The following is a 27,640-nucleotide window of genomic DNA, read 5'->3' as shown; positions in this document are numbered from 1 at the left end:
TTTACAAGAAGCCAGGGATGAGTCTTATATTCATGTGACGCCAGAGCCTGAGGCTTTAGAAATCATCACAGGAATCTCACTAAACATCATGTGTTGACAGCGGTGCAAATAGCGAACATTCACTTGTCTAGCAAGATTGTATATTGATTCAAGACCGTAAAGAATCACGACCATATTTCTCTAAAAGGCAACAATAAGGCAGGGCTGGACCAGCTGGGAGAGAGCTTTGGACAAGCAGGAATTGTTCAGACCCTCCCACCTCACCCGGCTGCACCTCTGCCAGCCACCCCTTGTCCATGCAGATCCTCTGCCAGCAGCAGCAGGCATTTAACACCTGGCACTGGGGTGCAGTGTGCCATCGAGGCCTTTTTCTGACAGGTAATCCTCAGCTCCATTCATCCAGATGGAGCTGATTTGGCTGAACAATGCTGATTGGGGTGACGGATTTTTAAAATATAAATGGTACCAACACAACTTTCTCTGGCAACAAAGTCATCCTACGTTACCACTTCCACCACCTCTCCCCTAAGCCTGCCTTATAAGGAACACCCTCTTTCTACTGAGATTTGTGCCGCCATTAATCTACTTCTTCTTTCAACAACAAAAGAAATATGGAATGAGATTACCAGGATGGATGGCCTGGTGCAGACTAGAGAACGCTCCTTTTTAATAGGGATTTAAATTTGACATTGCTTAAACGTCTTGTGCCATCACATCTCAGCTCTGTTAAGCAGATTCTGGACCGCACCACCTACTTGGCTGGGAAAGTTGAAAGCTGTGAAGCTGAAAGTTCCTTCATCTCCTCACGTTAAAACTGATAGGAGTTGCTTTCCTTCAAAAACCTCAAACCAAAAAGCTTGAGACCTCAGGCAAGCCTCTCCTCTAAGTCTGGGTGCAGGGACTGCTGTTTCCAGTGACTGGTAGATAAAGCGCAGTGCATTTCGGCTGAGGTGCTCATCTCTGGATACTGAGAAGCCAAATGCAGATTTAAAAATAGGAATCTCCTCCCTCATGAGATGTGCATGTGTTAATTTTCTTCTGCTAACTATCTGCCTAACACTGTCGATCAAATCTTGGATTAAAATAACATTAGCAACTGAGCCTGTGCGTCAGGGAAGCAACGGAGTGAGGTTGGTTCAGACTTATAATAATTTGGATTTCTTAAGTGCTTTGTGATAACAGTACCCTGAAGAGCTAATATTTGCTCAGTAAGGGCACACAACATGATTCTCTTATTTCCTGCCCCCCTCTCCCTCTCATGCAGTGACTGCTAGATGCTAGGACATATTTTTATTGTTTTTCAGTAATACAGAGGCAGCACTGAGAGTTTTCACAATTTCATTGTGTGCGTCATAAAGAAAGCACAATTCCACTGTTATTCAGAGGAAACATCCTCTGAATAGACAAAGAAGAAAAGTATGGAAAAAAGACCAGCAAGGAAATAAGTGCTCTGGTCTTTAAAAATGCTACATCATCTTCCACTTACAATATGCACTGCAGTAATGACTAGCTGCCATTATATCAGGTGCTGCATATTCACCAAGCAACATATATTCTCTCTTTAAGAGTACAGGAGAGAAAATAGGATCAGGAAATTAAGGAAATTACCTGTGCAGCTTGGTGGATGGACTGGGAAGTCAACAGCTCATTCAGCAGCTGATTCCCAACCAAGCTAGCAGCAACTCACAGGCAACCACAATATCTTGATCTTGGTTTAGACACACAAGAGGAGAAAGTGTCCGCAGCTCATAAGTAGAGATCTAAGAAGGTGAATGAAAGAAGGAAGAGAGGACACAGGTTTTTCTCTCTAGTTTTAAGACTCACCAAAAGCTGCATGGAAGGAATGGAATTTGAAGAGGGGCTTGAAAGGAAGGAAGAACATGGCTTTGCTGCTTAGAAGATAAACAAGGCATGAGAGCTACTAGCAAAACATTCTTTGACTTGTAAGAAAAGGTAGAACCTTCTACCAAGTCTTTCTTACTCTGCAGAATCTCTTCTCCTAGACCAGAAAGGATTCTTCTTATGTTTTATTTTCTTACTTAATGATCCCCTCTTCTTCGCTGGCTGTGATGAGAAGAGTGTTCAAATAAAGGCCAAATAGAAGGATCCAATGCCAAAAGAGTACATGATCAGAGAGTAATGCCAAAAGGTCAGTGAAGAAGATTACGACCAGGCAAATCAAGAGCAGAGAACTGAAATTTTCTGCCAATCTTTGTAAGTTACCCATTCCCTCCTACCCTTATCAGGCCACGTCTAGCTTAAGCTCACAACCACAGCTACAGAAGCTGGGTTTCCACAAAATGCTTGGGCATTCTCTCAGTAAAATCAGGGTGCCTTGAACTGCATATTCACCACTAACTGTCCAAGTTCCTATGTTCTAGTTTTAAATAACTTGTGTAGTTTCACTTCCACAAGCTTCACTCATTAGGATGGCTTTGTACAGAGTGAAGAACATTTCTCAGTCTAAAGATGTCCAAGGAGAAAATTACAGCCACATAAACACCATTGCAGAAAACTGACCATGTATGCCCAGTGTCACCCAGAAGCTCCCAACGCACTCTCATCCAAAATAAACTCCACTTTCAAAAATAAAGCCATCTTGGAATGTAGGAATGCTTTAGCTGTCCTAAATATAAAGCACTGCAGGTCTGGGTGAACTTACATTGGAAGTTACATCCCTCCATAATGCCTTAAGAAGAAACTATTTCAGCAAAGACAACAAGAGATTACAGCTCTGGGAAACAAAATAGAGCAGCCTGCAGCTTTAACGCAGATACAGATTACATACGGAAATTCTTGCTGCTGTTCTCTTATTTCTTTAACTCTGTTCAATTCTTGGGATTACCCTGAGCTGCCAGCATTTGAAGATCCTAGAAGAGAGTGATGCTAGGACAGAAACACACGGGGGACAGAGCCTCAATCTACGTGCCTGTGGCCAACTGTCCAGACATCTTGCAGCCCATCAGTGCAGTAGCTGAGTGGGCTGCCAGATATCTGAAAACCCCAGACGTACAGATAAAAGGGACAGTCAGACAGCAGATAGCCTGCAAAAGATAAGGCTTATCACTAAAAATGACAGAATTATTTGAGATTATATTCCCTGAGTTCCTTGCTTGCAGGGTCAACAGACTTACAGACATTTCAGAAAGACTGAACTGAGGGACAGCTGAACAAGTATCTTAAACTCTTGTACTGTTCCTAGGGAGCTGGGAATTGTGATCACATTGGCTTTATCAGGTAAGGGACTCGTCAGATAAACCACCCACCACTGGGAAACCACCTTTACCCACATCCAAAAATAAGCATAATCTCTGAAAGACAAAGGGATAACTAGAGCTTAAAGATGGGGAAGAAAAATGTCCTTCAAAAATAGTCAATCTATCTGCTTTCTCACTCATTTTCATTGTTTATTATTGTCATTATTTACACTCGTATTTAATTTCTGCTGCTGTAAGAGAAACAGGTTTGTCTCTTGAAATGTAATAGCATTTAAGAGGTAAATCAAGATCTCAGAGAAGATGAGCTGCATTCTGAAAGAACATTTCACCTTCTGCTTTTGATATCCCCATTACATGAACTGTAAGGCTTTATCCACCATATCAAGGAGTAAAAGTGTTCCTTTTTAATTGCTGAAGGCTGTCACAAATGCAACATGCCACAGTCTAGTCCTGCATTTATAGCAAGTGTCTACATCCTTGGGCATTCACAGGGATTTTTTCCTCAGATATAAATATACGTACAGAGGCACACACATCACACACACACATATATTTATAAATCCATTTAGGCATAGGACTATATTTATGATATAAAACGATTGCTTCCTTTTTTATACCCAGCTCATGAATAATTTGGGAAGACTGAGGTATTTTCCCCTGCATTACAAAGCTTAATTGTTTGGCTTCTTCACTCATCTTTGGCTCTGATTTGTAATTTATGCCTTTGCACAGCTTTCAGATATAGAACACTTCTTTTGTCCTTTGCCCATAACATTTAATTTCTCTCCCACTGATTATTTATCTCTGTAATTTAAAGCTATATTATTTAATACTACAATCCATAAAGTGTTTGGGGATGCCATTTGTATGAAAGATGCTGCACGAAATAGAACTGCGTCGTCCTATGATTCCAAGCTCTTGGTACATACAGCACATACTGTTTCACAACTCTAACACAGCCATGCATTCCATATCAATACGTTGTTTATTTTTCAGGATATCAAACTGTACATGCTTTGAAATATATAGAAACAGAACTACTTTTTTTCCCCCCCTCCCTCTTGAAACGTTTGCTCTTTAGTGACTAAAGGGAAGCAGAAAAAGCTTTTGCTCGAGTAGCAACAGTGACCTCTAGTGTGCTTTTAAAATGCCTTCCATTGTATTCACATCCATTGTTCCTTTAACCTTTAGGGCATTATTTAAGAACAATTTTCCGGATAGTATTTGGACTAATTTTCTTATTGACTTAAGTCTATATCAGAACGTGATTCTTGGGCGATCTTCTTTTATCCTCATAATCTATGGGTAAAGTAAGTGTGTCTTCATTAATGACTGTAATTATCATATATAAAGTTGTCATTTAAATGAGCAATCATCTCTCTCTCACACACACACACACACACACACAAATTGAGCTTTATTTGTAGCAGGAATTGAAATTTGGCTAAATATCCTATTTAGCTTCAAGCAGTAAATATCAGGAGCACAGACTGCACTGGTTGAGAGAGTTTATCAGCCAAGACCACAGGTTTGTTTTTTTTTCAGCCCCCATTTCTTTTTTTCTTTTCTTTTTTTTTTTTAAACCATACTAGCCTATACCACGCACAGATTGTCTTTCAAATGAGGAATGTTGCAAGAACACTCCATAGTGCATACAACTGTTAAATTGGCACTGCTGTCACTAAGCCTATGTCAGCACTTCCAATCTAAGCTGCTATTTTCAGGAGTTTAAAATTCAGTTACATGAGCCGTTATGTACTGGCAACTTTGTGCACGTGGCCCTTCAGGGAAGAGGGTTATTCTGAACTAGGGAAGCATGTGCTGGCATTACGGGTGGATTTTGGTGCATGCATGTATGTGTGCGTGTGTCCACACTTCAGCATGCTTGGAAAGCATGGTGCAAATTGCAGACCTATATCTGCTGAGCTTTGTTAAACTGTTTGAAAAGCAGAGATTTACTTACGACAGCTACTTTCCTCCCTCTTTCCTTAGACGTCAGAGCCAGCCTTTCCTCATAACAAAACGTTCCTCTCAGCTCTGCTGAATTTTAAGAAGAAAAGTGAATTGTCTGTGAAGCTGGTTAATTCTGAGAGTCATTCCGTGGAACTCCATGCAGCTTAAAGAGAGCAGATCTGGGGAAACGTTTTAAAAGAAAAGCATCTGCAGCCTGTGTGCATACTAGCTAGCAAAACCACAGACATAAGAGCAGCTGAGCCCACTTACACTAACAGCATCTATAACCTGCATCCTACCTTACAGCTGTCACTTGGGTGCCGATAGTTAAGGTGTGACCCTGCTATTGTTTACTCTTCAGCATTCACATGGTAATGTCTTCCCAGTAAGGCTCTGACTGGGCCACAGCTCAGCCAGCACCTCAACCTCAAGCAAGCATTCTCAGTGCCACTGTTTGCATGCTTAATGGAGGATGCATCCTCAATTGGCTTTCTGTGGCCCCTATTTTACACCGCCAGCCAAAAAGCATCACCTATGTCTTTGTTTCAGAGGAAAGGATCCCTGTGATCTATCAAATCACTGAGACACGTTTTTTTAAGACGAGAACATGACAAACTGGGACTCTATCTTTCAGTCATGGTGCTGAAGTCTCAATTTTCCTTCCCACAAACGTGTGAATTAGGAATGGTGATGGCCTTAATTTGATTCCTCTGGCTTTTCTCAAGCAGTGACAGCATCCCAATGCCATTTTTTATTTTAATTTAAAGGGTGTCTGGATCCATTCAGGGCTTGAGTTAAGGAGAGGGAAGGCTTTGTTCACGTATTTAGATGAAGAAATGAGTTTAAGAAGTCCAGGAAAAAGATGTGAATGGAAGGAATTATAATTTGTAGACCTTTGATGTTTCAACTGCATTGCTGGGGAGGAGAAAAAGTCAGATTTCTGCTTGTCTAAAAGCAAAAGAAAGAAAAAAGAGCAAGGACGATAGAGATGAAGTTGCAGAGGTCCCAGATGAGTCTCACAGATGGCTTGCAACTATAACCCTTGCACACCTGATTCTCACTGATCAAATTTAGGGCTTGGCACTGAACAAGGAGGGGCAGAGAGCACAGCAGTCCTGAGCTGGTGATGGCAGTTGTGCTGTACCTGCAGCCCCACGACTGGTCAATAGAAAACACCACCCTGCTTCTGGGCATAGCAGCCTGAAATCTACAAAAAAGTTTCCTGACAGTTGGGAAACATGGGCAGGATGTCACGGCTCCAAAGTACTTAGGAAAAGAAAGAGGTTTTTGTTGTGCCTGGCCAAACTCATGTTGGCCCAGGGAAGCAGATGAAGGCAGCTGAGGATGATTGTAAACCTTGCTCACAATCTGGGGCAAAATTAGCTGTGATGCAAACCCTTGGCATAGGCTCTTCTTCAGGGCACCTTCCCAAGCCAGCATCGTACCCATCCCTAGGTTCTTTCCTGAGAACAGGGCTCTATGTTAATGAAGAACATACTGCTTTTGGGCCTACCCTTCCTCCCCAGCCACACAAAATACTGTACCAGGTTGAACAACACCGTCTGATCAACACCAGCTTCTTCTAACAGCAAAGCACAGCTCTTAAGAGTTTTCAGTGCTTTTCTTCTTTTCCCTTTACCCATCTGTAAACAGCATAAATTAGTAATCAAAAAGATACAGCCCTCTAAATCTTTTATGATGGTGTGAGAGTAAAACTTGCAGACCAAAGGCTCTAATACACACATAGTTGTAAAGGTCTTTGTTTAAGGAGAAGACTGAAAAGGCTGGAGGCTCATCCCTCCCCTCACCTGCTCTCTGTGAGTTAATTACAATTTGAATGAGCCGCCTGTCTCAGGGTCTTTCTTCAGGGCACTTTCTCGCACAATGCCGCAGATCTACAACAATTATCTCAGCAATCTCTTTTATTACTTAGTTTTAAAATACCCACTTGTGACAAAGCTATGCTGTTGCCCCACATAACTTGCTACGCTGCTGGAGCACAGCTTTACCTCGTGATTTTCTTTCTTTTTGCTCACCTCTCACTCAGCAGACGCTTGTGAATGTGTGCAAGCATATCTGGTACAATATCAAGCAGATCTGTACATGGCCAGGATCCATGCTTTAGCACCTTGGACCATGTCTAGGATAAATATTTTGGTTCCACAAAGTGAAGGGAGTCCACTCAGAACTTTAGGAACCTGATGTTTGGCCATCATACACCTCTGCAGCTCCCACTGAGGTCAAATGACCTCCAAGGTGGAGCTGTGGCCAGGACTGGGTAGATTTTAAGAATAAAGGACAACATGGATGTTACAAAGAACACAAAGGGTAAGAAGGTACCCAGGATGCTCTGCATGCTCTCTTAAATGAAAAAAGAGCCTGAGCTTTTCCAAACTAGAAGCCAGGTGCTCGTGCATAGCTACAGTGCTGCACTCAAGCCCTACTCAGACACATGCCTGTGCTACCATGGTTTCCCATCTTCTTGGAACATCAGCAGCATGAACACCTTTCTCTGTAGAAACATGCCAAATCCTGAAATTCTGTCTCCATTTTTTTTTTTTTTTTTTATCATTTATGGGAACCTCCCTGGCGGAGTGCAGACCTCTGGATGTGAGCTGAACTCGGTCTGACTCATGGTTTCAATTTGTTTGCATTAAGAAGGGCTATTCTGCTTCAAAACACTGTCCCCACACCTGGTAGCAGCCTCCAGCAGCTCTCAGTGATGGAAACATAAGGGTCAGGCAAGCAGAATCCTCTTCTGTTCTGCTTCCTAAAAATCAATGGCTTCAGAAGTTTCTGAACTGGAGGTTCCACTCAGTTCATTAATAACCACCAAAGGAGCTCCACTAATAATGGGATTAAGGAACTTTATTTTGTTTTGAATCAGATTTATTCTCCTCGTCTCCTCAGCATCCTGTGTCAATGAGTAGCACAATTTCATTATGTACTGTGCAAAAAAGCATTTCCTTTAAAAAAAAAAAAAAAAAACACACTGCTTTGGTCATTTCTGGCTGCCCTCTTGTTTTTGTATTTATTAATTTCCAGGCTAAACAAGCCATGGGATTTGATGGGACCAGGAAACCTAAAAAGAGCACCTGAGTAGAACTACCACAGCCCCAGTAACACATCAGCACAAGCTTTGTGGAAGGAGGAAAATGAAACAGAGAAGTGGAAAGCAAGACAGCTGTCATTAAAACAAAAATAGCCTCATTTGCATAGATGTTTGAGTGACAGTGCACAAAGAGCTGAAGTACTTCCCTGGCTTAAAAGAAATGAAGCTACTTTTATACTGGCGTGAGGTCCACAAGCAGACATACTAGCTCTGTGTTGAAATTATGGGAAGCAGAGATGCAAGTAGCTGGCCTAAAGTTAGGTAGCAGTGTAACAGCACTAGGCAGGGTCCTGCTCTCATCTATACTTGTGCAGAGCAAGGGAGCATTTCCCTGCAAAGCACACACACCTGCTGCAGAGCCGTGACTGTCCAAGAGCCTGCAGTGATATCTGACAGGGGAGAGCTTCTCTGAGTGTCAGTGGATTTACGTTTTTGAGAAGTAGGATGAAATCTGTATCCTTTACTTCATCCTGAACAATAATAACAATCAGGAAGACAATTTATTTTAATTTTATAATTGGATTATTCCTCTAACTGGACAAAAAAAAATTGAGAAGGTGATGAAAAGTTCAGTATTTTAATGGAAAGGGGATAATGGAAAAATTGGAAGTCTCTTGTCCATAAACTGAGTACAAATGTATTAAAGACTATTATTTTTTTCTTTTCTCTGATATATAATTTCTCAGCACCACACTGAGGCTGTGGCTTTGCTCTAGTTCAGCGTGATTTTTCTGAAAGCCAGACTTCAGTCACTTTCTAAGTAAAAAGAAACGGTATTGGCTGCAAAGGTATCAATATTTCATCAGGTCTTTGTTCAGCACTGGTTTTAGCTTTTCTTAATGGTGCACTTTACCAGGCAGCTTTTTCATACATCATTAAACAGCAGCTATAGCACTTGTGCCCTGTTTCTGATTTACCGTAGATAGTAATGTTTAAGATCACATTAAACACCACACATGCTCTCAGCTATTTGAGCAACATCACAGTAATGAACAGTCAATAGTCTTACTAAATTAGTACCCTTTGGAGCTCTCGTTACTGAATCAAGTAAGTATCCTTGGTCCTCTGGTGAGGCTATTCTAATGTGAAATAATGAATTTAGTGCCTAATCAAAACTTAGGGGGTCCTTTTCCCTTCTGACTTTCAAGAGTAAATTATATCAATTATGTAGAATAGATCTAATAGTTCCAGCGCCCAGGTCCTGCAAGATGCTGCTTAATGATCACCAAGAGTGATTCAAACGCCAAGGTCCAGCCACACGCTAATAAAACCAGTGAGGGAGGCAATGGGAGAAGGGCTGCTCTGATGTTAGAATCACTCGAAGAGAAAAAAACAGAGTTCTATTTCCAGTTCTGACAGAGATCCTGACCAAGTGCCATGAAAACCATTTGTATTTCTGCCTCCTCTTTGCAGAGGGGGAATGCCACCCCTTCTTAACCCTAAGATGCTTTGTACAGCACTTGTTCAGAGCACAGGGAAAAGTTTTGTTTTTTTTTTTTTACAGCAAGGCCCAGCACTGAGAAGTCTTCACCTCAGCTGATGCCTAAAGATGCGGCTAAGATTGATTCTAATATTTCTCTTACCTATTTGGAAATAGCAATTAAGATAAGATGTGCCTGACCAGTTCAGAACTTGCAGACATTGGCCAAGACTTTAAGAACACAGGAGCCCAGTACCTACCTCCCTGAATCTAAACAGGGAGCACAATTTTCATTGCTGCTGTTCCACCAGTGACACCAGTTCCAAGTACTTCGGTAAGCATTTAGATGCCTAACTTCACATTCCTGTTTTATTTTTTAAAATCACAATCCCTATATATGTGTGGAGAGCTAAGCATTTTCACTGATCTCCATAGAAACAATACAGGGCTTCGAGAGAACAAACTGTACTGTATCTAGGAAGATACAGATGCTTTAGGAAAGCTGTACACTATTGGCCTACGGGACAACACTAAAAGAGATAATAGAACTTATGCCACATTTAGAGGAAATTGTATTTGTTCTTCTTAGTCATCCATTTGCAAAGCGTATCACCTACTAATAACATCATTAACGTTCTGAAGCACTCTATGATTCCCTGCAAAGAAAACACGCTATTTTCATAATGAAAACGTGTGTTTCAGAAGAACAGCTCCACATTACAACCTCAGTATTCTCCACAAGTCACCATTCTTTTCCTTAATACTGTAAATCTCTTAATCAGGGTGGCGCAGTATCACATCAATAAAAACATGGCACAAGTATTGCATTTCCAGCCTACCTGTAACACTACAATGCGATGGAAAGCACAGCAATAGCAGCAAAGTCCTAGGCTGGAGCAAGTGAGGATATGCCTGTAAGGCCTCAGGCAAGCAGGATCTCCAATAACATCCTCTTGCCTCCACTGCCAACCCTTAAGTAAGGCCTAGGAAGGGGTGGATCCTGGCTCCACACTTGCTGGTCACTCAATGCCTTGCATGCACCTGAGCTCCCCTTGGTTGCCCTGCCTTCCTACCAGGTGCTCAATAACTGATTCAGGCAGTAACTTAGCATTTCTGCTACACTACCCATGCCTGAACAGTGATAAATTTATATCACTGATTATTTTTAAGTTTTGTCAGAGATGATTTCAGTTCTAATGAAACAATTTAAAAACTCTGAATTAGGTCCTCTGCTGCTTTTGAGAATCCCCATTCTTGCTGATACTGACCGGTTAGAAATGCAGTCCCAGCAGAATTGGATGGGACTACAACTGGGGGCTCCTAAATAGAACAGTGGTTCTAAAGCTAATCTCTCAAACACAGAAACCCAAAATAGCATGAAGAATGCTGCTCTTCATTCATGCTTGGAGGTTCCTTATAGCCCTCCATGGCAAAGCTCAAACTGCATCCTCAAGTTTTCATTTCCCATGGCACTCTAATATACCAAAGCTACTGTTAGCTCTCTAATGGCATTCAGGCTACAGATACCATCATGCTCTGAGCCCCTGACCACCCCACCAGCCCATAGCTTACAAAGGGGGTTTCAAGTGTGGCTGAGCATGTTACAAACCCAGACTCCTCTGGAAATCCCCAGCTTTGTTAGCAGTTATTAAACACATAAGATAGCCATATCCAGTGTATGAGTCCACATTCCTGTTTCATATTCCACCTAATGTTCAGGAGAATATTCAGAATTTTCATACTTTGATGCTTTGACAACTGCTCCATAAGTACGGAAGTGTAATGTTTGTCCAGCCAGGATTTGCTCTATAGAAGCTATGTGAATCCTTCAAGCCAACCCAGCAGCTTGCAGTGAGTTTGTTCCACATACACATATATAAAAGCAGCTGAACAAACCATAGTTCAGAGTTGCTGTCTTCCTTCTGATAGTTCAAGATACAGCAAAACATAGCAAGGAAATACAGTCAATTTTTTTTTTTTTTCCAAAAAAAAATTATTTTCTTTTGTAAGAAAAGGGACAAAACCACACTGCAATGCAGGTGAGATCGCTTTTTTGCAGTGACTCCTGCACACATTGCAGTTTAGTAAGAAGCTGGCCTTGATACTTCAAAAAACACCCTTTAACATTCATGTTTCCAGAAGCTTTGTGGAGAGGAATGGCAATAGACAACTGGTTGGACACGAAGAACAGGCTGGCCATGAGCCAGCAGTGTGCCAAGAAGGCCAATGGTACCCTGGGGTGCATTACAGAGAGCATAACCAGCAGATCAAGGGAGGTGATCTGATCCTCCTCTTCTACTCTGCCACATTCAGATGGCTGTGTCCATTTCTGGGCACCCCAATTCTAAAATGACAGAAATCTCCTAAAAGGAATCCAGCAGAGGGCCATAAAGATGATAAAGGGCCTGGAGCAGCCTTTCTGTATGAGGAAAGGCTGAGAGACCTGGGGCTGTTCAGCTTGGGGAAATGAAGACTGAGGGGAGGATGTGATTAATGTTTATAAATATCTAAAGGGAGGTGGGAGGAAAATGGAGGAAACCAGGCTCCTTACAGTAGTGCCCAGTGACAGGACAAGAGGCAATGGACACAAAATGGAACACAGGAAGTTCCATATTAACACACAGAAGAATTTCTTTACAGTAAGGATGACAGAGCACTGGAACAGGCTGCCCTGAGAGGTGGTGATGTCTCTCCTTTTATAGAGATATTCAGGACCCATCTGAATGCCTACCTGTGCAACCTGTTGTAGGCAACCTGCTTTAACAGGGAGGTTGGACTCAGTGATCCCTTGGGGTCCCTTCAAACCCCTGCAATTCTGTGATTAGAAGATGCTCCACATCCTGAGTGCAGCACAAGTTACAGGGTGGCTGCACCACTGCTCATCATATGGCACAGCTGTGCCCAGAGCCACACAGCTGCAACCAGCCACGTGTTACAACAGGCTTTCACCCAAAGTGCTTTGAAGTAAAGAGAAATATTATTGATCACAGCAGGCTTTGGATGAAGCCAGTGGAGAGGAAATAGAACTGATACTTATCAGAAGCAAGGAGTCTGTTTTTCTTTCCTGGTTTTGATTGATTTTGTCATTCACTTGTGATTTCTTACTGCTTTCCTCCATACAAGTCTTAGCTAGAGAGTCTCAATGATAGCAATTGGTCAGGAGTTGTGTTTGAATGGAGTTACTTTTATGTTTTCTATGGGCCCTTGTCTTGGTTGGGTAGAACAGTGATTCCAAACCCCTTCTCATGCCCAAATCCTGCAAAGACATGTACACTGAACGTTGCAGGCAGTCATTTGTCAGCTTGGGATTCAATAGGCGTGCAAAATATCTGTACAAGTCTTTGCACGTTTGGGACCTGGAGTACTCACGGTTCTATTAATAGCAGTAATTAGCACAGACTAATCCATGAAGAGAAATCAAGCCAAGGCTTTGATTCAATTTCCTTTAATTGTAAAAACAAACAAACAAACAAATCCCTAACAGCACGCTTTATTACCTGAAGGTCTCATCCCTTTTCAAGGGTCTCCTGGAACCACTTCAGCTGTTTCTGCCATGCAGAACATCAGTCGTGAATTCCTTCGGCTTATGCAAGCACACACATCACTGGAGAAAATATAAGAGGTTTCCTAACCTTTGTTGGTAGGAAGGTTCCTGTTTCCTTCATCCCAACACATAAATCCATATTTGCTTTTCATTTGACAAGCCTGTGAAGGGCTTGTATATCCTTCTAGGACTATCCAAGGATCTACATATCTCTCATCTTGCTTAGCAATCCCAACTGTACACAACTGTTAAAGTTTCAGATCCATCAAGCTGTCATTCCTGCTATCCGCATGTAGAGAGGTTTTGGCTTGAGTTGGAAGTTTACAAGCAAGATTAAATCAGTGCTAACATCAGGTTCACATTTAATTCTTTAGAACAGCCGTGTTCTTAAAAGATTTTGACCTCAATACGACAAGAACTCTGGGAGATGAGCTTTTCTCATGAGGTTTCTGAGATTTGTAATGGTGGAAATCTCCTAAGGCACATCCTGACATTTTATGCCATATTACAAACACAAGACAGAGCACTGGGGATTCTGGTTGTGTCGTTGAAAGCTGTAGGAATGCATGTTTACAAACTTAAAATATCTACTCCACAAAATGCAGGAAAGCACTGAATGTTGGGGCGCAGGCCAAGGCACCAACACTTCCATGGAGAGCGTGATGTTTTAGCAGGCTACAGCACACTTTTTTCTTTATCAGCTATGAAAGATTGTATCAGATTTAATATACCTTTTTATTATTGGTTGTGAAATGTTGTTCAAAATCTTATTAAAAAGCAAAATCTGAAAAGAAAAAAAATGTATTTCTGAGCCAAGTTCATCCAAAGTATGAGAGAGACATCTGGGAGGTTACTGCAAATACTTTATAGCAATATTCATTCATTCCAGTTTTAAAGGCATTGGATTCAATTATGTTTTCACCTTTTCTGTGTTTTCTTCCTGTCAATGTTCTAGTGAACACGTGTGCTGGCAAGAATGTTTTCAGAGTGACCGACCCCATAGGAAGCATAGAAGAACTGTTAGGAAGTGTTTGCAGTACATTTGATGTGAATATTCAGACTAGATGCTTGCTCCCAGCCACAGAGCAGAGATACCTCATCGACAGACAAAACCAAACAGCAGACCTTGAGCACGCAGCAGGAGCAGGGCACGAGGAGCTGATCCATCACTGCCGAGGGGGCAACTTCTGCCTACCCCAGTGACACAAACAGTGAAATCATCGCTGCCATCGGCGCGACGAGGAATGTGCTTTCAAGAGCACAGAATGAAGTGGCAGGATGACTCAAACCTATGCCCAATTATTTAGCAAAAGCCAGGCTGAGGCACGTGTGAGCCTGAGCCTCCTTGTAGACTTGCACTGCATGCTGACGGCACTGAAAATCTGCACCAGGCAGCCAAGGAGAGCTGGCTGTGCCAGCAGGCACCGCTCCCACGCAGCTCTATGGCAGAACGTGGCATGCTTGCTCAGATTCTGGCTAGCTCAGGGGATCCCTATGCTGAGGTGTGTCGGGTTAAACCACAACAAACTAGCAGACACCTCAGCGTAGGAGCTGTGACGCATGCAGCTGAGCAAGTCACCCCGCTAACTTTATGGCCACATCTGTAACCTTTCAGGGCACTGCAGTTCCTTGCCAGATTGCAAAGATAGAGGAAATAATGCACTGCACATGCTCGGGTCACAACAGCTGAATGTACATGCTTACAGGATTTCAGTACAAAGGGCCAGATTGTCCAGCTGGTGTGTATCAGCCTAACTCCATAATGAGGTTCTCTAGTTTTCTATCTGTCCTGCTAATGCTTACAAATAAAGCTCAGAATAAATTCCTCAGCTCGGACTATTTACTCTCCTGATAAGAATGGGAGGTATGGGGCTGAATTATCCGAAGGAAAAGAAGATTTAAATGTGTTGTTGCTCAATGATATACACCTCTATCTCACAGTTACCTCAAAAGGCATTTTTGGGCACTGCAGTCCGAAGCACTATTTTCACTTCTTGTTGTCAAGGCTAGACTATCTGCTTAGTTGGAGCTATCATAAAATCATAAGAAAATGTCTAGGGAGAGGTTGGTCTGGTGGGATCCAGTCACTTCCCAGCAATAAAGCATTAGCCACAGAAGTCAGTGAGACTGCTGGCTACAGGGAGGATTCCTGGAAATCGTCTGCTGAATGAAGAGAGAAATTTTTCCATTTCCTAAGCAGTCCTTGTGCAGGACTATTCAGGGAATGGACTATCTCAAGGGATGGGTAAAAGAGAAGACACAGGTATTACAACAGCTATGTCCTATTTTAAGAATCTTTTACCTGGAGAGCATCTACCACTACCACATCCATCACATCCAGGCTTTCAAAGCACCTAAGCTAGACTGCCATCCTGATGGGTCCATTGGACAAGACTTCCTCTTTTCCTCTTGGATTGTACAGACCCCCTCTTGCCCCAAAAGATGGATAAAAGCTGGCCAACAGCCCAGAAAATATAGCATCAGCTTAGTTAGCTCTGTATCTCTTCCATCAGCTGGACAGATCAAACAGATATTGCCGGACAACTGATTTCTGTTAGCAAAGATAGTTTAATGCAGGTTTGCAATCCCTCCTCCTTTATCCTTAGATAAATGGCATGACAGAAGGGAAAATTGCTTCCTGTCCTCCAAGAAAACCTAATGGGAGGAAAAAAATCGAATATGTTCATATCATTGCCAATAGCTGTATTAACTTCAGTTGCAGCAATATGTTCTGGATGAAAGGGACAAGAGATAAAAGTAAGCAGAGATATTACCCCTCCACCTTGTGCCAGATGGATAGATGCTTTTCTCAACACATTCTGCTGAAAGCAACAGGCATGTCTGCAGCTCACTAGAACAACCTCAGTGAAGAATATGGGTCTGGTTCACCTTGCTAAGTCTGAGTGCCTGCAATATAGGCATTAACCTCTGAGCTGTACCAAGAGACTCACTTGGTATGGACTGTCCGAAAGCAGACATCTGTTTCAGGTTGAAATGACCCTGGGAGTTCCTGTTTCTCTTCCTTGCATATAAAGGAAGTCTAGACACAACATCCCTGTGCAACTGTTTCCAACAAACATGCCCAAAGCGAGGTGAGATTGATCCTATTATAGGTTTTATTTAGGCATGGAGTTGATGCTCAAAGCTGAGCCTGCAAATTTTGTGTGCCGTCGTTTGTCACAGTCGCATCAAAGGACAGGATGCCAAAGAAGCATTTCCCATTCATAAAACAGAAGTCTAAAAGAAAGCATTCCCTGAATTTTCTCTACCAGCCACACTCCAGTTCCCTCTTATTCATGGCTGGGCCAGAAATAACCTTTTTTTTACTTTATGATGCCTAGTTAACCTCTCTTATGATATCATTGCTTTTGATGATGTCAACCAGTAAGTGAGTGTGGCTCCTAATACTGTTTTGTTTCATGGCAGACCCAAAGGTGGCCAGGAAACACAAACAGAGATAAGAAGAGTTGAACACCATAACTGTGACCATATTCTCAGACACGAGTTCTCAGGTTCCTGGGTGAACTGGGTTGATAAGCCACATCACTACTTTCCAGGCATGAAAAAAGAGGGCAAAACAGTAGCAACTCAAGCTGCTAGATTTTCATTTTAATTCTAAATGTTCCTGTCTCTCATTTCTCAATCCCATTTCTCTCCCTGGCAGCTAATTTCAGTGTTTTGTTCTTAGAATAAAAACAACTGCCCAATTTCACCCCAGTTTCATCTCCTCCAAAACTGAAGAATTAATCCCAGGGGTGATTTCTGTCCAGTGACTTCCTCCTAAAAATGCAAAGTGTTTTGCAAGCTTGGACAAGGACTGCTAAAAGCAACAGGCCAGATTCACCTTGGTATTGCTCTATTCCTACACTGTCATAATAGTGCTTTAATCAACAAGCAGAACTGGCATAAAGCACTGATGCATCAGGCCCGTCATATAGAGTACACCCACTTAATCAGGTAATCAACTTAATCAGGACACTTCCCAAGGAACCAAATTAAGCCTAATGACACCAAGTGGCAAGGACTGCTGCTTAATTGGGATAGTAATTCTGCTTATGGTAATTGGGATGCCTGCAGGTGATTAAATGGTACTGAGCTAAGAAGAGACAATCTCTGTGATGCTCAGAGACTGGCAGTGATCTGTCTCTCTTCAAAAGGCCACTGTCAACAGTGGATCAGCAAAACATAACTTTTACCATCCCCTCATTTGGGCACTGTTTGAACAGAGAACTTTAAGATGGAAATGGAAACACTGAAACAAAAGGGAAAAAAAATCTTGAGGAACTTTTCTGGTTTGTCCTAACCAAAAACCAGAGCTGGATCAAATCATAAGAAAACAGAAAACAAAATCAGCCCATACTGGACAATCTTTGTAGTTCATTAGAAGCTACTTTCTGCCAACGTGCGTGCAGCTGTGGGGGAGATGTTTCACAGCAGGGCAAGAGTTAAGAGGGAGGACTCCATGCAGATCGAGAGACCTGAGTGTAAGGAGAACAGGAGAGCTCAGAGAGCTGCTTCAAAGTATAACGAAAAGATGGCTGAAAAATACAGTTTAAAAACATTTTGCATAAAAATGTCGTTTTTAACAACTCTAATTGCTATCCAGAGTAGGCATTAGGTGTTCTATGGTTAAAGCCGTCCTTCAATTGAAATAGTTGAAATTGGACATCATAAAGTACTTTTAAACTAGGTTGCTGATACCAAAGCAGCTCCCAGGGGAGCTAGGAGCCGTAGGAGACAGAAGCCAGGGGATACCCTGCACTACTTTACCTTTGGCAGCTGCCATCACTTCCTCATAACCAGAGTTCAACACTGAGCTGTAGAGAAGGAACTGTATACATAATGCATTTTGATGGGTCCTACCACAACCCCAGGTGAACGTGCATGTGTAACCTGCTTATCACAGCTACTCTCACTGCTGCACCCACTGAATGAAATCCTCATGCTGCGTTCATCGTATTCAGCAATTGCCTCTTTGTTACGGCTTCCTGGTGTCCCTCACACACAGCACTCCACTTTTCTTTCAGAAAGACAGATTTGCATCCTGCTACTGGTCTACGGCATTTTTTTCTGGGTTTTGCTATGCCTTGCTTTCATCACATACTTCACGATTCAGTGTGCTCAACATACATCTGTGTGTTTTTGGGTAGGCTGTTCTCTACATGACACTTAGTACTGAGCATTATAAAGGATAACTCAGTCTTACCTCTGTAAGCATTTAATCTATTTGTTCTTGATTTATTGCCTTGTCATGTTATTAGTTTCATTAGAGGAACAAAATGAGTAAGTGTGTGTTCAGTGTGAGAACAGAAGGGAAATTCAGACTCCCGTTCGCCTTTATCCAGCTGCAGAGATTCCTGTAAGAGGACTGGCAAAGGAAGAGGCAGGAGAACGAAGCCCTAGTGGGGGAATTCTTAGGTCTCTAAACACCTCCAAATGGACGGATCTCTGCCCGTTTATGTTTCTCAGACTCTGCATGAACATCCCCAGAGGACCGCCAGCAGGGAACAGCCTCCAAAGATGCGGTATTTTTGTTTCCTGCTTCCTACTGCACGCTCCAGCAGGAATTTCCCCTTCATTCCCCGCCAGTTCCACAAAGCTGCAGGAAGCAGCCGGGCAATTGCAAAGGTAATTGCTCTCAAGCAAAATCTTAAAGCACGGTCAGGGAGGCCACGATAGCGCTGTTGCAGTTGTGTTTGCTGAGAGATGCCATTTGCCATGTGAACTCACCAACTCGGCGCTCATACTCTCCCCCCATCTCTCCACTTTTGCCTGTTTTGCATCACAGACGATGAATCCAAAGTTGCACAGCAGTTGCTGGTGAGCCCAGCGAGATGACCCCCTCCCCCATTACCGCTCACAAAACACAATAAATAAATTCTAATAAATATATCTTCAAATCAAAACCATTTTGAGTTGCTTAACCGAGTGCATATCTAGTCCTTTGTACACATATTTGTACAAAGTGTTGCCTGTAATTTTAAAGATGCTTGCCTCGGGGAGGTTTCGTTTTTCCATTGAAGTCCCCTTGATTTACTGTACGCAATATGTTACAGCTTCCTTATTTGCTCCTTTGGGACAGTTACTGACAGTAAATCTCTATTAAAATATTCTTCCATATGGTTGCATGAAAATTTTATTGCAGTGAGCCTGAGGCTGAAGGTCACAGCTGAGTAGCTGCAGTTAAGTATTGCAGTCTATGGACTCCGAGGTACATCTGTTCTGGGAGCTGGAGCAAAATTAGAATTTTACTGTCAATAGCAGTTCTCCAAAACTAGTTCCATTTGTTTACTGTTGCAGGCCCATAGCAAGGCATTACCCTCCATATATGTGTTACAGGCCATTGTGGCTACATGATTTAAGTCTTTAGCTCCAATCCAAAACTTACAGAATCTGGAGGTCACTGGAGAGTCCCTAATGTATATTTCATTTATGATACATGAAAATTTAATTTTTTCTCACATGATTCGACTCTATTGCTTGCTTACACCATTTTTGGCATTGGCTTCCCCGTTCATGGAAAGCTTTCCTCAGCAGTACAATCACACAAACTTTATAAATGTTACAGAAGTATTATTTTTAAGCAGCGACTCACAAGCAAGCAGCCAGCTCCAGGAACACCTTGTCCTTCCTCATACCACGGGGTTGAGAAACCCCCTAATGCCAGCTGGCCACGCATTTTGGAGACCACTGATCCACTGGTCAGCAGGTCAGGCTCCTGTTGTAGAAATGCCCACATTTTGTACAACTTGGAAAGCTGTTTGAAAACAATGTTCCATTGTGGAAGACCACAGAGGATCAGAGTGTTAGATTGCTCTAAACATTACATTTAGCAATTGCTGCCAGGGTCAGCCAAATGTTAATCTACTGCTTGTATTTGTTTGAAATAAAAAAGGAAACATCTAGGCATATTTCTAAGCCCATCTTGTTTAGCAATATGACATCTATCAGAATGGCTCGGAGCCAAACCAGGCCTTTCCAATATGCGGCGTAATTTGGAATTTCTAAAAGAGAAATCAAACCTAAAATGCATCTGTGATTTTAACCTACGTTAACAATGTTTTTTAAAAGGTTACAGCATCCAGCTTGATGGCGTTGTGGAAAACTGCCAGCTGAGAGATCTGAGAAGGTCAGCAACAGGGAATTTTTGAGACACTAAAGCCTTTCAGAAAGACACAGCGATTTGGAGAACAATCAGCCCAGTTCCAGGCCCTCAGGGACATGGGCAGAGGTGTCACAGAAGAGGACCTCAGTGCCTGTAGTACTCACAATGACCATCCCGGATAGAGGTAATTTTTTGAATGCAGCCACGAGACCAAAGAGTTGGCAGAGGAAGAGATGGGGAAAGTGTAATTTCTATGTCTGGCCACAAACTCTAGTCTCCTCTGAAATTTGGGCTACTGCATGCATTGCACCAGCATAAATTTGTAGCCTAACAGTGTATCTTGGTGCAAGGATATCCTAGACAATGAAAGCCTAGACATATTGGGATTTTTTAAAAATTTTTTTAACAATGGCTATTTCTAGATCAATGTATGTGCAAGAATGTACTATGTATGTACACTACAAGTACAGCATGCAACACAATGCCTGTGTGGTATAAATGGCAAGCTCTGCAAGCCAGAATTTCAATTTCTAGCCTTGCTATTAATTGCTTGCTTAAAACCATGTGAGAGTTAACCAAGGGTAGCAGCCTTCCACCTTTATTGATACACATCCCCACATGCAGAATACACACATGGCACATGCAAAGAAGTCTCCCTTCTTGTTGGTTGAGCTGTAAAGAACAAGGAGCAATTTGGCTCAATGTGTGATCAAACAGCTGATGAAGACACATTGGAATCTACCGATCAGCTCTCTGATAGCATGTGACAAGTCTTGTTATACTGACAGCAATGAGCCTCAATCAAAAACAGGTGAAGGGTTTGAGCTGTGAAGGTGCTGTCTTTGAGCAACTGCCTGGTTCCCAGCTACTGGTTCCTTCTACATTTTAAACAATACGGAAATCTATCTTGCTCTGAAGACACCTATCATGTTTTACAGGTGAGAGTTAATACTAATTAGATGTTTTGGTACTCATAGGCTTAATTAGTTCACTTGAATCTTGTTTTTCAAAGTAGGACAGACATAAACTTGCCATAATATTTTACCAAAATAGACAAGTACTGTAAAGAAGTGAAACAAATTCCCCACTGCTCTCTCCCACGCCCTGACAAGCCGATAAAAATGATATTAGGTGATTAAACATAGAAATAAAAAAAGGAGGTAGACATAATGATAGACTGTAATGAAGTCAAACAGCTGGCAGACTCCTTGGTGAATTTGCCACCTGATGACTTGTACTAAGATCCAGGCAATGCCCCCAGCTCTCCGATCAGACAGCAGCCCCTGGTATACATGCTGAACACTGCCTCCCGTTCATTAATTGGCTTGATGGAAACTCACTGTCTTGCTATAAGGACAAAAAACTCTACTTCCTATGTGTGCGTCTGGGGAGCAAAAAAATAAAGCGACCACCTCCAGTGCTCTAAAAAACCCACAGTAATGCAAAATTAATGATCCTGAATGAATTTCAGCTAATTTGCAGATTGGGATTAGACTTGCAAACACCAGTCTCATCCAGAAGAGGTAAAGGCTTTTCTTCTTTATTTGAGAAAAATGTGTTTCAAGATCTGATAGTGAAATACAGGAACTGCTTTCAGAAAAGGTTCCCTCTCACTGAATTCCTGTGTAAGGTGAGGAAAAAGAAGCTTCTAAATCTGCTTTTAGGGGAGGAGGGAGGACTCACAGGAGGCTCCTGTTATTACCATCCCATCTCCAACTGACATCGAAAATTCCATTTCCATTTATTGTTAGTAACAAATACGAGTCCAAAGGCCGGGCCATCTTCACTCTGATCACTGGCCATATTCCCATCAGCTCCTCACATGCAGCATGCACGCAGGTCTCGACTGCAGAGTTCCCCAGATGTGCTGCAAACAACCGGCTGTCCTGTCCCCAGAACCACTCAAAGCAAAGCATGTCCTTAAACCTTTGGAGGGTCAGATGTGGCTGATGCCCACCCTTCCTGTGCTGTCTCTATTCCTGCTCCATGCAGGCTGCAGGCCTCTGTGCAGGCATTCACTCTGCAGAAAGCAATTGGAAGGCGACAAGATCCTTAATGGCTGTTTATGCATCTTTACAAAGCAGAAGCATGTTATCTTACAGCCATCTCCTCTGTCTGCCAGAAACAGCTTTCTACTAACTGGTAACGCAATGCTTGGTGTGAACTATGAGTAAATACTGCAGCCTGCAGAACTTTTAAAGCTAGCTCAGTGCAAAGGTCTGTGTTACAGTCTGTGCATATGCCTGTTTACCTATGTTTTCATTTCTTCATCTCTACACCTTTTACACATAACAGTGAGTGGGGGAAAACCCCATTCTCTTCTAAAATTATCCACTCTGTTTCTCTCTTTAAAGCACATTTTGACAAAGAGGGATGGTTTCTCCTTTGGTATTCCTATTTGCCATATTAAGGACGACAACTCCTCACAGACCAGAGGAACTTTATTCTGAGTACCAGCAAACACAAGCTAACAACTCCATACCCTTAATTCCCTTCTCAAGTTCCCAGCATCTACAGGAATAACATTTAAACACTCTCAGAAAACACACTTTTGCCTCTTTACAGAATTCTTTTCCTTTAAGACCAAGCCTGCTCTTCTCTCTTTCTTGGGACCTGCAGCTGGGACAAGAGTTCAGCCTGCAGCCAGCTTGTGCAGCAGCACTGGACTCTGCCCAACAAGTGGGGCTTCCCCACAGCTCAAATACTTTTATTATTTGTCTCTGAATTGTTTTCTTTCCCTCGAGCTAAACTCTGAATCTTCCCCCTCCACATTACATCCTTTTCCCATCTGCTTGGCCCCTTGCCTAAAAATTGTTTTGTTGTTTACATTTTATCTGCACCAGTATTTATTTTTACAAGTTCTGCTTGTTCCCCAAGTTCCCCAAATTCTGCTTCAAACTCTCTCCCATGCTCATCATCATGCTTCTGTTCATCCACTGCCTCGCTCCTGGACCTTGGCCTGCCTCAATGGCCTTTTCCTTTCCCACTCCTCATCTTCCTTCTCCATTCTCTCCCTTTTGCCCCCCAGGTCCCCAGGCCACCCTCTGTCTCTGACTCCTTTGTCTTTACACCATGGACAAACCCTCTGCAGGAATGTCCCTGTCTCCTTGCCCTCTTCCCAGCACCATTCTCATAAGCAGAAAATACACACGGTTGCAGAGGGGCTTTATACATGTGTTTCAAAAGCTTGATATACATAAATAAAAGCAAGTTGGTGACTTATTTATTTTCTCAGTATCTATTAAACACAGCATAAAATGCAGTGGACATATTTAGACTGGAAATTAGAAGAAGGTTTATAACCACCAGAAGAAAGACAGCCTCTCAGTAGGAGTAGTGAGGGCAAGAAACCTAAATGGTTTCAAGATGCAAATAGATAAGTGTTTGAAAGGCATCATATGATGTGGTTGCCTTCAACAGCAGGGGACAGGACTTGATGACTTAGGAAGTTCCTTTCAGTCTTAATTCTTATCTTCTTGTGTGGGCTGAATATCACCCACAAGCCTGTGCTCAAGCCCAGGGGATGGGGAAACATGGTGAAGGCTGCTGCAGGCCTCAGTGGGCTGCAGTCACTCCTGTTACAAGCCAGGGGCAGAGGATATGGGTAAAGGGCTCCCAAGTGTGTTTTAAAAGGGTGATGAAGAGCCCAGGCTGCTCATGTGTCAATGTAACACGCTCCCATACTTTCTCCACTCTTTCTCCAGACAAAAGAGGACTGCAGCTAGGATTATTTTTTTCCAGTTTCTGAGAAGTTGCATGCCTTCATCTTGGACAATCAGGCTCTGCAGTACTCACAGAAACACAGAATTATAGGGGAGATCACCCAGTCCAATCCAATGCTAAAGCAGGTTCCCTGCAGTAGGTTACATGGGAAAGCGTCCAGGTGGGTTTTGAATACCTCCAGAGAATGAGTCCCTGCCACCAATCTGAGCAGCCTGTTCCAATGCTCTGTCACCCTCACAGTAAAAAACTTCTTTCTCATGTTCCGATGGAACTTCCTGTCCTCTTTTTTGTGCTCATTGCACCCTGTCTTGTCGCTGGGTGCTAGTGTAAAGAGCCTGGCCCTATCCTCTTTACAGTGGCTCTTTAGATATTTACAATCTCTCTGTACTGCTGATCACAACCCTCTGAGCAATCAATCAGTTCTTAATCCACCTCACTGTCAACTCATCTATCCCAAAATTCCTAAGCCTATCTTGAAGAATGTTACGAGATAAAACGTCAAAAGCCTTTCTGAAATCAAGGTAACAACACCCACTGCTCTCTCCCTGTCTACTCAGCTGGTGATGACATCATAGAAGGTTACCAGATTGGTCAAGTGTGATTTCTCCTGGGTGAACTCATGTTGAGGGATATTTGCTCTGTGTATAGAGTTTCAGATAAATTAACATGCTAAAGTACAAAGTAAAATTAATCTAAAAAGCAAAATCCAACATCATCCCCTGACCCCTGTACAGAGGCTGCAGAATGAGGGCTCACGTGACAGCCCAGCATGACCTAACCACAACCTGCACCCAGGCCACTTTGAGAAGACATCTCCCTGCTGGCCAGCAGCCCCTGCTTTGAGCTCATAATGTGATGGCTTAAACCTCCATTGGGAGATGGATTTATCACTTTCAGAGAAAGAAAAACTTTTTTTTTTGCAGTGAAGGCCACCTATGAACGCTCAACCAGGCACTCATAGCAGCTCGACTGAAGGCAGCTGATTTGTTAAGCTGTTTTAATTCACCTGCCCCAAGCTGCTGCAAGCAGTAGCAGCTGGGGATGACATGGTCAGCATCAGTGCTTGCAGGGCGAGTTGACATCTGCAAATCTTCTAAGATCTACATAACACAACCCACAAAGTCCCTTCATACTAGCTCTGTCTGTCATTTATTATTTGTTCCTTTGCCTGCAGCTCCTTTTGAAGCTTTAAAAGCTTTTGTTTTTGATAGTAAAAGGATATTTGTGCCTTGACTGTAGAAACGTCAGGCCCTGTATTGTTCAGTCCGCAATAAAATATGTTTCAGTTTGATTTATTGCTCTCAGTTTACTTTGCCTTAAGTTGGCAGCATTTCCTGGTTTGGATTTTGCTGATGGCTTTACAGTCCCTTTTTCTGTATTAGGGCAGCCAGTTTTATTTCTGTTATTCCTACTCCAGGACTATATTCAAAATGACTAGAAGTTGTAGTGTTTGAAATCTGATTATTTACAGCAATGCCTAGACTTGTGAATGCATTTCCAGTAGAAATTGTCTGAAAGCGGACACATGGACTCAATTGAAGACATGTTTTTAAAGTTACTTGTCAGAGGAATGAATACTTCTGGCTGCTTCAGAGCTTTTGAGAGCTTGCTTTTTTTATAGTCAAATTATATTTAGGAAAAAACAATAACAACAACAACAACAAAAGCCCAACAATCAAAAAACCACAAGACCATGCAGGTTTCAAAATGCAAGCCTGCTCTGTGAGCCAGCAACAGGGACAGCCAGGCCTGGGGTGGGATGGTCACAGGCAGAGTCCTGTCACCTTCCCAACAGCTGAGCTGCACACGTGGCTCTGGGAGCTCCCTATGGCAATCCCATAGGTTGTAGGCAAACCCAGCCAGCTCTGATCCACTTCTCACCTTCTCGTATCTTTCAAAGTGGGTATCACATGCTTGCAAGCCTTCCCACAGCCCACACAGCACTTAATGAATAAGTTGGAGGGATGCTGCCTGCCTTCCCATTCGAGGCATTCTGTCTTGTGAAGTTTACTTCCTTACCTGTGCTGCAGGACTGAAGACATCGTGCTGCACGCAAGTACTGTGAGATCTACAGACTGGTGTGGAAATTTCCAAAGGAGATGAACCACCCTAAACTTCCACCTAAAGGCTCTCAAGTCTGTCACTGTATTACCATTACCTTTGTAAAAGCACAAGTCTAGATAGACTCTAATGAAACACAGCCAGCAAGGTCCTCAGTAGAAAATAAGAAGCTCGATGGAACAGCTGGCTGAATACACCTCTAATAAAAATGAGGCATGTGTGAAGTTTCCAGGCCAACACAGGAACATTTTCCGACTGAGACAATATATGGGATTACATCTTTCTGAAAATGTGATGTAAAGTTTATTGAGGGAAGATATTTGTTGTTTGCATTAATGAGCTTTAAATTGACTGTTAAAGCTGTTTCTTCAAAGCACTATTCCTATGACTGCTGCTAGAGTCAGTGAGAACTGACGGGGCTCAGGGTGGGGCCCCGGTAGTGAAAACTGAATTTTGAAAGAGATTTTCATTAAAACAATCTTCAGGTTGCCTGGCAAAGTCACGGGACACACAGCCAGGAAAAGGCATAAAGCCTTGAACACATAGATAGAGTCGACCAAATTTAGAAGGATGCCAGAGTTGTCAAAATACTCCCAACAGACTCAGGACAGAGCCAAAACAGATCTCCATCCAGCCTTTTAATTTTCAGAGCGGATGGTGCAAGCCCTCACAACAAAAGTTTCCAAACTTTCAAAGCACTCCTCTTCCAGAGGAAATGAACACGAGACCTGTGCAAAACAAGATCCCCAAAAAGCACGGTTTCTCTGTCATAAGCACACCTTTCTTTTCTGAACCAGTGCACTGCTCCGTGTCCCAGGCACAAAGCCCAACAAAGGAGAAGCATGGTGTAGGGTGTACTCACCTTGCTTTCCATCTCTATGTTTGAATGACATGTCTTTTAACATTCGCTTTTGCTTTCTTGATGACACAATGAACTTACAGAGAAAATGGATAGAAATAGAAGAGTGATCCCCCAGAGCTGTCATGGGCACTTAAAAATGCCCTACTTCAAGTCACAGAAATCTGCTTTTCCTATGTCAGTAACAGTCACACATAGGTTGGCTCTTGATCTTGATCTAGCTGCTTTCCTGCGGTCCTATCAGTACATATTTGACCACCAGGCCTCAGTAACTCCTTTCAGTTATTCTATATATCACACACAGTAAATCATACGGAGCCAACCCATCAATGACAATTGATCATGGTAGCTCCTTTGGAGCACTTACAGTTTATCACATCAATGGGGTTGTCATGCATGCCTGCAAAGCCTATAAGACAAGCACAACACTCGTGTTTTACAAATCCTTTGCTGCACAAGCTCAGTGGCCATTTTGAAAACGCTGTACCCTCCTCATGAGCACCACAATTACCATCACTTTACACATCTGCCTAACAAACCTCTAACTGCACCATCCTACTGGAGAAACTAAGGTGGGATTACTTTTATCTGTAGCCCACAGCACTACCTTCAGAAGGATAAGGAAGTGTTTTCTTCTGCCAGAAT

General features: G+C 42.6%; 1 protein-coding gene across 6 annotated transcripts in view; it reads right to left on the bottom strand.

The window, feature by feature from the left end:
- The window catches only part of LOC149918833 (uncharacterized), a 284,012-nt gene that overhangs the window by 35,392 nt on the left and 220,980 nt on the right, over nucleotides 1–27,640 (bottom strand). The window contains exon 1 of one of the 6 annotated variants that reach the window (XR_016463850.1): nucleotides 10,543–10,812. The exons of the other annotated variants lie outside the window; for them this stretch is intronic. The gene's annotated coding sequence lies outside the window, so the exon portion shown is untranslated. Of the gene's footprint in view, nucleotides 1–10,542; nucleotides 10,813–27,640 lie in introns of those variants that run through there. 6 annotated transcript variants of the gene reach the window in all.

This window comes from Phasianus colchicus, chromosome 2 (assembly GCF_987193195.1).
Source record: "Phasianus colchicus chromosome 2, bPhaCol1.hap1.1, whole genome shotgun sequence".
Lineage (NCBI taxonomy): Eukaryota > Metazoa > Chordata > Aves > Galliformes > Phasianidae > Phasianus > Phasianus colchicus.
Note: the sequence above shows the minus strand (reverse complement) of the source record. Positions and strands in the feature narration are given on the sequence as shown.